Below are 6656 nucleotides of genomic sequence, written 5' to 3'. Positions count from 1 at the left end.
TGATGTACTAATTGAACAGTAGGGTCGAAAAACTGCAGCCCTGTCTTACACCTGTTTTAGTCCGAGCATTCGAACATCTTGTACAATTTTACATTGTCGAACGCTTTTTCCAGGTCAACAAACCCTATGAATGTGTCTTGATTCTTTGTTTTAGTCTTACTTCCGTTATCAGCCACAGCGTCAGAAATGTCTCACTGGTGTCTTTACCTTTCCCGAAACCAAACTAAATTCCATCTAAACATCCTTAATTTTCTTTTCCATTCTTTTGTATACTACTCTTGTCAGCAACTTGCATGCATGAGCGGTTAAACAGATTGATCGACAATTCTCGCACCTGTCAGCTCTTGCAATCTTCGGAACTGTGTGGATGATACTTTTCCGAAAGTCAGATGGTATGTCGCCAGACTCATACAATCTACACACCAACGTGAACAGTCGTTTTGTTGCCGCTTCCCCCAATTATTTTAGAAATTCTGATGGAATGTTACCTATCCCTTCTGCCTTATTTGATCTTAAATGCTCTAAAGCTCTCTTAAATTCTAATTCTAATACTGGATCCCCTATCTCTTCCAAATCCACTCCTGTTTCTTCTTCTATCACATCAGACAATCTTCCCCCCTCATAGAGGCCTTCAATGTACTCTTTCCACCTATCCGCTCTCTCCTCTGCATTTAGGAGTGGAGTACCCGTTGCGCTCTTAATGTCATCACCGTTGCTTTAAATTTTACCGAAGTTCGTTCTGACTTTCCTATAAGCTGAGTCCATCCTTCCGACAATCATTTCTTTTTCTATTTCTTTACATTTTTCATGAATCCGTTTCGTCTTAGGTTCCCTACAATTCCTATTAATTTCGTTTTTCATCTTCTTGTGTTTCTGTGTTCCTGGTTTTCCCTGAACATTTTTGTATGTCCTTCTTTCATCCATCAACTGAGATATTTCTTCTGTTACCCATGGTTACCTCGCAGTTATCTTCTTTGTACCCCTGTTTTTGTTTCCAACTTTTGTGTCTGCCCTTTTTAGAGATGTCCATTCTTCTTCAACTGTACTAACTACTGAGATATTCCTTATCTACAGCCATACAGAATTTCAATGGGGTCTCGTCATTTTTAGTACTTCCTTGTATGTTGAATTTTCCTGACTAATCTCTTAAGCTTCAAGCTCCTCTGCATCACTACTAAATTGTGATCTGCGTCTACATCTGCTCCTGGGTATGACTCACAATCCACTATCTGATTTCGGAATCTCTGTCTCATCGTGATGTAATCTAACTGAAATCTTCCTGCATCACTCGATCTTTTCCTAGTATACATCCTCCTCTTGTGATTCTTGAACAGAATATTAGCTATTATTAGCTGAAATTTACTACAGAACTCAATTAATCATTCTCCTCTCTTATTCCTTGTCCCAAGCCCATATGCTCCTGTAATCTTTTCTTCTACTCCTTCCCCGACATCTGCATTCCAGTCCCACATGACTATTACATTTTCATGTCCATTTACGTACTATTTTCCCTTTTCAATATCCTCATGTAATTTCTCTATGTCTTCATCTTCAGCTTGTGATATTGGCATGTGTACCTGTGCTATCGTTGCCGGTGTTGATTTCATGTCGATTCTGATAAGACCAACCCTACCACTGAACTGTTCACAGTAACTCACTCTCTGCACTACCTTCCCATTCATAACGAATCCTACTCCCGTTATACCATTTTCTGCTACTGTTGATATTACTCTATACTCATCCGACCAGAAATCCTTGTCTTCTTTCTATTTCACTTCACTGATCAGTCCCATATCTATAATGAGCCTTTGTATTTCCCATTTTCAGAATTTCTAGCTTCCCTACTACGTTCAAATTTCTAAAATTCTACACCACGACTCGTATAACGTTATCCTTTCGTTGATTATTCAGTCTTTTTCTCATGGTCACTTCCCGCTTGTCAGCCCTTACCGGAGATCCGAATTGGGGACTGTTCCGGAGTCTTTTGCCCGTGGGGAAATCATCATGACACTTTTTCAGTTACAGGCCACATGTCCTGTGGATAAACGTTATGTGTCTTCAGTGCAGTGTTGCCATTGCCTTCTGCATTCTCATACAGTTGATTATTGCTGATTTTTCGACCTATAGGGGCATTTACTTTTTATCTACTGAAAATAGATTCGTATAAGATTGAATTTTGTAATTTGTGGTCGAAAAACCCACAAACTACGTTTTTGTCCTACTGATGTTTGTTTACCGCGAACCAGTTTAAATGGCTCTGAGCACTATGGGACTTAACTTCTAAGGTCATCAGTCCCCTAGAACTTAGAGCTACTTAAAACTAACTAACCTAAGGACATCACACACATCCATGCCCGATGCAAGAGTCGAACCTGCGACCGTAGCAGTCACGCGGTTCCAGACTGTAGCGCCTAGAACCGCTCGGCCACCCCGGCCGGCCCGCGAACCAGTTTTCGGCCTATTCGGCCATCGTTAGGAGACAAGTTACTAACGCCGACACGAGACACTGATTGTAAGAAAACAAACACTAGAAACAAAGAAGCTACGACACACCCAGAATCTTTAGTCATCACATTAGGCGAGGAACGTCTAATCGAGTGCTCATCACTAATGTTAAGCAACAAAGGTGGTAAATTACAGTATTCTACTACAACAGACAAACGGACAGTATCGAATACCGTACATAACGATAAAACGTGATACTGAAATATTCGGGTTCTATGTACATAATACTAAAGGCTGCGAGCAAAAACTAAGTGAGGTACATGACAGTTCCATAGTGGTACAAGTTGTGGAGATCAGTATCATCATTGGGATTGAGAACGGAATATGTGGCATGTTGAGTGACTAATGCGAAGTCGAGGAGTGGGGATGTACTCAGTTGCAGCTGATCGTTTACAGCTAAATGCTTATTTACCAGAAGTACTGCAAATAAGCTAAGTTGAGGCATTTGACGTAAATAAGTACTTATCTCTAGATCATCACCCGGTACTAAATGACCAGTTAGAGCTCAGCACATGCCCACTCTTAAGCTTCACATTAACCAATCAGCTACCCACATACTCCCAGACCTCAAAAGCAGTGATCAAAATCATCTCCACAAACCTGTATCACAATAGAATTGTCATATTACTGACTTTGTCTTTCCTTATAACGTTTAGTGTACTTTAATACTGTGTCTTTTCGCTATATATGTGTTTGCTAGTATCCATCCTGTAAATTTTAATTTTACATATTTGGAAGATAACATGAGGGATGAGTTTCGCTATGACAATTGTCATCTAATTTCATGACAAAAAAGTCAGTGCGTCTCGATAGTAGTGATCTCTATATTACCTAGATGTCGATCTCCAGCTGTCTGAACGTGCCAGCCAAAGATGCTCGTGTTTCGTTTCTTACCTAATTACAACACGCCTGCCAAGATATGTTACGAGAAGGCACAATGAAAATACTAGTCGATTCGGCTCTCCCATCAGCCTATTCATGGCGTATTGATACAAAAATTCAAAGTCACAAATAAGTAAAGAATTTGTATCACGTGCAGAGGGGTGCAAAATTTTTTGTCCAATTACAATATGGCGCACTATGTAGATAACAAGGATCTATAGTCGCGCCAATTTCCATGATATGAAATCAGACACCTTCATCATAGTACAATAAATAAAGTCACGGCACTCTTTGGCGCGGAAGTTGTTGCGGTTTGACAGCTGATAGTAGCGCTCCAAGAGGTGTAAAGCAGACAGTCGCACTCGTGTTAAGGATAATGTTCGTTCTTAATTACGTTACTGCTTAATTAATGAAATAGTTGTTATAATTGTGCATTCCATGTGTTAATAAATCATCAACTGACGTAAATTATCATGAAATACATGTAAAACCAGCCGGATTACTCTAACTCAGTGGTATAAGCTACAACTTATTTCTGAAGAAATATTTTCGATGATGGGTCTTTTTCCGGCTTATTCCGCTGAAGGTAAGAGAATATAAACATATATTCATATATGCGAAACCTATATGTCTGTTCTTGTCTGTTGTTGTTATCATAGGTTCTTTGCTTGACAATTAAACATTTTTATGGAGTCTAATAATTCACCCATTCTAACACTTCCCTCGGCCTTGTAATACACGAAAAAATCTGTAAATGTAATTAAATTTGCTTTAAGAGCGAATGTGTTGATGATTCTTGCCGTTTGTGGTTCAAATTTAGCAACAGTTGTGGAGTTGGTTTCTTTCTGTGTTACGAAACAGTTTTATTGCTTTTGACGTTTTATTATCACGGCTGAGTCGTTTTCGCTTAATGTACAGATGTGGAGGCTTATTTCTTACACTGCAATAAGTATTACATTCGATATAGGTCCTACACGTTCCCAATTCACTGACTTGGCTGGAAGTGTCGAACAAAACTCCACTTTTTTGAGTAGATACATAACGTCTTTCTGTAAAAGATCAGGTCTTCCGATGCTTACTAGCAATATTTTGTTGTTGAAGGAAAACGACATTATTTGGTAAACATCTGTATGTTACAGCAGAATCGTAAATAAACTTTCCTCTAATGTACTGAATTGTACCTTCCACGGTATTTACGAATCTAAAGAATGAGAAATGTGGTGTCATTTGGTAGTTATTGTCGATTTTTGTGGCACTGCATTGACTCCCTTTTGTAAGAGCTATGTTGCAAGATCAATACAAATGTCAGTATTCGCATTCATCCGACGACGTATACAGAAGTATCGCTTGCTGGCTTCTTGACGCTGCTGTCACTGTGGGCAAGAAAAAGAACACGGAGTGTCGCGACTGTTACGTCGGACTGTGCCTACATCCAGGTAGTGTAGAGATCGCTGGTTGATAATATTTTGGTTTCCAGTCTTTGGTTTCCTTCGCTCTAGTATCCCTTGTGGACGCTAGTCAGTTGTTTGATGACGATGGCCTAACAAGCCAAAAACTGGTTCGAAACAAATAAATATTATCAGAACATAAAAGCAGTTTGTTGCTTTTAACCATGTAAAAATAGTTGTATCACCAAGAAATGCTGAAAGGATGCTTACATAGGGTGAAATTTTTAACAACATATAGCACAGGCCGTTAGGCAATATTGACCCTACGACTTATAATAGAAAATACACTCCTGGAAATGGAAAAAAGAACGCATTGACACCGGTGTGTCAGACCCTCCATACTTGCTCCGGACACTGCGAGAGGGTTGTACAAGCAATGATCACACGCACGGCACAGCGGACGCACCAGGATCCGCGGTGTTGGCCGTCGAATGGCGCTAGCTGCACAGCATTTGTGCACCGCCGCCGTCAGTGTCAGCCAGTTTGCCGTGACATACGGAGCTCCATCGCAGTCTTTAACACTGGTAGCATGCCGCGACAGCGTGGACGTGAACCGTATGTGCAGTTGACGGACTTTGAGCGGGGGCGTATAGTGGGCATGCGGGAGGCCGGGTGGACGTACCGCCGAATTGCTCAACACGTGGGGCGTGAGGTCTGCACAGTACATCGATGTTGTCGCCAGTGGTCGGCGGAAGGTGCACGTGCCCGTCGACCTGGGACCGGACCGCAGCGACGCATGGATGCACGCCAAGACCGTAGGATCCTACGCAGTGCCGTAGGGGACCGCACCGCCACTTCCCAGCAAATTAGGGACACTGTTGCTCCTGGGGTATCGGCGAGGACCATTCGCAACCGTCTCCATGAAGCTGGGCTACGGTCCCGCACACCGTTAGGCCGTCTTCCGCTCACGCCCCAACATCGTGCAGCCCGCCTCCAGTGGGTGAATGGAGGGACGAATGGAGACGTGTCGTCTTCAGCGATGAGAGTCGCTTCTGCCTTGGTGCCAATGGTGGTCGTATGCGTGTTTGGCGCCGTGCAGGTGAGCGCCACAATCGGGACTGCATACGACCGAGGCACACAGGGCCAACACCCGGCATCATGGTGTGGGGAGCGATCTCCTACACTGGCCGTACACCACTGGTGATCGTCGAGGGGACACTGAATAGTGCACGGTACATCCAAACCGTCATCGAACCCATCGTTCTACCATTCCTAGACCGGCAAGGGAACTTGCTGTTCCAACAGGACAATGCACGTCCGCATGTATCCTGTGCCACCCAACGTGCTCTAGAAGGTGTAAGTCAACTACCCTGGCCAGCAAGATCTCCGGATCTGTCCCCCATTGAGCATGTTTGGGACTGGATGAAGCGTCGTCTCACGCGGTCTGCACGTCCAGCACGAACGCTGGTCCAACCGAGGCGCCAGGTGTAAATGGCATGGCAAGCCGTTCCACAGGACTACATCCAGCATCTCTACGATCGTCTCCATGGGAGAATAGCAGCCTGCATTGCTGCGAAAGGTGGATATACGCTGTACTAGTGCCGACATTGTGCATGCTCTGTTGCCTGTGTCTATGTGCCTGTGGTTCTGTCAGTGTGATCATGTGATGTATCTGACCCCAGGAATGTGTCAATAAAGTTTCCCCTTCCTGGGACAATGAATTCACGGTGTTCTTATTTCAATTTCCAGGAGTGTAGATTAAGAAAAGGCAAATCTACGTTTTTAGTATTTGTAGAATTAGAGAAAGCTTTTGACAATGTTACTGGATACTCTCTTTCAAATCCTGAAGGTGGCAGGGGTACAATACAGGGAGCGAAAGGC

This window comes from Schistocerca americana, chromosome 4 (genome assembly GCF_021461395.2).
Source record: "Schistocerca americana isolate TAMUIC-IGC-003095 chromosome 4, iqSchAmer2.1, whole genome shotgun sequence".
NCBI classification, from domain to species: Eukaryota; Metazoa; Arthropoda; class Insecta; order Orthoptera; family Acrididae; genus Schistocerca; species Schistocerca americana.
Note: the sequence above shows the minus strand (reverse complement) of the source record.